At 42.3% G+C, this 3507-nt stretch overlaps 1 long non-coding RNA gene across 1 annotated transcript; it reads right to left on the minus strand.

Moving 5' to 3' along the window:
• Window positions 1–483: 483 nt before the first annotated feature.
• On the minus strand, window positions 484–2957 carry LOC136372925 (uncharacterized). The gene is made up of 3 exons (XR_010745550.1): window positions 2899–2957; window positions 1599–1703; window positions 484–493 (listed from the first exon to the last, which is right to left on the minus strand). It is a non-coding gene; the product is annotated as an uncharacterized lncRNA (long non-coding RNA).
• Window positions 2958–3507: the final 550 nt, after the last annotated feature.

Genomic DNA, 3507 nt, shown 5'->3' on the forward strand with positions numbered 1-3507 from the left:
ATTGCAAAAATGTGGTTGAATTTCATGTGGATCTAAACTCGATTTAGCAAACCTTGGCCATATCCCATATTCATTATTTCCACAAAGGGATTGCATACACCCCTGTGTATGTCTGAACCCATCAAAGTAATATCCCATAATTGGGATATCCAATGACTGCATTGAGTGATGTTCTCTGGCTACATTTACCCTGCTGAACACATCCACTAGTGGCTACAACCCCACTCGGCTGGCTGGCCTCCTTGACAGCAGGGTAGCTCTGTTCTTTCCTTACCACACTTGGCCATATGTTCTTCCTCTGGTCCTTCCTCCCTTAAGACACTGCTGTCATTTTGGGTCCCTTCCCAGTTCAAATTCTGAGCTGTGCTGCAGTCATGATGCTTGATGTGCTCATGGAATGAAGCTGAGCCTCTACATTTTGGTCTTGTATGTATGACACGCCAAGTCTGGAGTTTTTGAGTTTCCAAAGCCCGTAAGGAGTTGCTGGAGGATTCTGCAGAGCAGAAGAAAGACAGACTGGTACATTCTCATCCATATTTCCTCCTGGGAGATACTCCCAGAGCAGAATAGATAAGACAAAACACTGATTTTTCTTTCAAAGGACCTACCTGGTACTTTCCAAAAAAGCATGAGAATGAATTAATGTTTGTGCTAGATGGAGAATCAGTGAATCCAGAACAGGTGTGCTGTGGGGAGTGAGATGATGGTGCAGACATACCCCCACCCATGTAAGTGTATGTAAATTAGAGTGATTTTCTGGGGACAGAGAAGTGTGGGAAAACACTGTGGAACTCGGCATTCAACTGCTGTGACTGCATTTTCAGCACTGAGGGTGCCAGCCCTTAAAAAGAGATCCTGAGAATCAATTGGTAATCCTGCTCTAAATGAAAAATACACCCCCAGATTTGGGGTTTCTCTATGAAGGAGGAAGACAGAACTGCTTAACCTGAGTTAATTCTGAAGTGAAAACATAAGCTCTAACACACAGAAGCATTTGCCCTTTTATGTGGGAAAACATATTATTAGAGCTTGACTGAAATGTGTAGGAGACTAACAATAATGACAGCTAAATTCATGTCTCAAATACTGAGTGCTAGAGTTTGGTGATGACTTTCTCACTCTTGTTTAGACTCTCCTTCTTAGGGAAGGTCTTGTGAAAGTAACCTATTTCTTTAAGAAAGCTGTGCTGCAATGTGGATGGTAGAGAGAGTGAAGATCCTCTGGAGATCCTCTGCAAAACACCCTGGGGCCATTTGCATCAATTAACTCCACCATCAGCATGTGGCTGCCTGTAGGCCAGGCTGTTGCCTACAGTCTCTCAAAGTAGAGATAATTTTTCATAGAGAAAGTGGGAGGCTTTTGCTTACAAGGATGATTTCACCCAAGGGTGCTCAATTTAAGGGCTCCTCTGTAGTCTCCTAGTCAGAGTGGGAAATTTATAAGATAGTGCTTAAAACAAAAACAAATTTTTCATTTAGTCTGTTGAATTCTACTTAACGTGATGCAGTTTGTTGTTAGGACTTCTAAGCTCTGATGAGCACATGGTGTGTCATATTCCCAGGACATGATCCAAGACAGTAACACAGTGGGGTAACTACCATCAAATGGTGTCCCTGGTTCCAGTTCTGACTTGAAAAAAGCATCACTAGCACCTCTAGCCACGGTTTGTTGGCTTTCTGCCAAGGTTTCCTCTCCAACAGATGCTGAAATCCCAGAAGAAAGCAGAGATGAATATAATGAAGCAAATGAACAGCATGGTTAATTAGTAATTAAAGTCTCTTAAAAAAAGGTAGGATTGCACTGAATCAAAAAAAGAAGGACGGTTTATTGGATCTCTAACTTTAAAACATTTTTCTATTGTACTTATCATGCCACTTTATCATGACTAATTGTTAAAGATGGGAGCATGCCCTGATGTCTGATACTCAAAGCAGAAATACACAGCAATTCTGCCATCTCCAGTAAGACAATCTGGTTTGCTGCAATGGCAGCAAAAGATAAGTTTGCAGCCAGGCTACTGCTTTCAACAGGGAACCAGCAGGAGAAACAGAAGACACACAGAGAGCAAGCCTATCATTAAAGGAAGAAAGGATTTTTTAAAGTAGCTCCTGGGGACAGGTCTCATTATGTTTGTGCAGCACCTGGCACAACAGAACCCTTCTGAATTCAGTTTTTGGAGCTGCAGACACATCCAACAAAATGACAGCACCAAATATTGAGGCTTAAAATAAAATTTGTGACAGAAGTATTAGGTTTGGAGAGAAAGAGGATCAGGGTTGATGGACTCTGACAAAATTCCACCACAGCGAGTAACATTTTAACTGAAAAACAATAAAAGAATGCAAGGCTGGGGAAAAGACATGGGTGAAAATCAGAGGTCACCTGCCCTTGTGATAATTTAACTGAAGTTTTGGAAATGAATCATCGCAGCAGGCGATGGAAGGTTTCACCTCGGGCAGTGACAGGAAATGCAGGGCTGTAGCTATGTGCAGAGCCTTTTGGGCTCTCAATCAGCTCTTATTGATTGGGAAAGTACAGCTGTGCTCAGAAATTCTCAGCCTTTCTCTCACTTTCAGTTCGACAGAAAGAAAAATCTCAGGCAGCCTTTTTCAAGTTCTTTTTCTCGGAAGCAATGAGGTGAGTGGGCGGGGAGTTCACAGGAGGAAGACTCAAAACTCACAATTTTACTCACATGTCTAATGAAATCATATGCTGTCAGTGGCCAAAAAATAGAAAAACCAACCAATCAAAAATAAAAAACCAAAGCCCGAAACCAAACCAAAAAACCCAACCAAAAAACCAAACAAACCTCACAACCCCCCGCCCTTGCTTGAAAGAAGAGATATTAACAGCTGCCCAGCAGAAGACCCTATTGAGAGACCGTTCAGAAAGACTCACTTTCATTCAGAAGCATGTAGCCATCTAGGACATTCCTCTCTGGCTATCAGACTTCTCCTGGGATGGGAAATGATCTTGCTCAGAAGTTGAGCTTAATGCCAGTATTTACAAGTCAAAGTTTTCCAAACTCCTGCTGCTGAGTGTGTCTGACACTTCCTGTGAGGTGTCCTCATTCTCTGCCAGGTTGCAGTGCATATCAAAATGGTTCACATTCCACAGTAGTACACTTACTTTGGAAAGCTGTTATCATATGGCTCCAGATGCATTTGCCCTTGGGTGAGAAAGCAATGTGTAAAGATCAAGCCAGCATATCCACTTGGTGTGGCACAACTCTGTGGCAGCCTCAGCAACCCAGGAAGGGGTTAAATGTAAATGCCTTAATGTTTCTGAATCTGGTTGCAAATGTCTTCTGTACCAGGCCTAAAATATCTTGAGAATGGATTATCTCTACAAATCAGTAAATGGTTTGTGGTGTCTTTGTCCTTTCAGGTGTCTCTGTACTGTTTTTCATTTCATGCTGTGGACGTGGTGAAGAATGGTGGGCTTTTGAAAAATCATTTGCAACCATTAGATACCAAATGGTGTTAGCCAGGAACTAGCAGAAGAGAC

This window comes from Sylvia atricapilla, chromosome 1 (assembly GCF_009819655.1).
Source record: "Sylvia atricapilla isolate bSylAtr1 chromosome 1, bSylAtr1.pri, whole genome shotgun sequence".
Lineage (NCBI taxonomy): Eukaryota > Metazoa > Chordata > Aves > Passeriformes > Sylviidae > Sylvia > Sylvia atricapilla.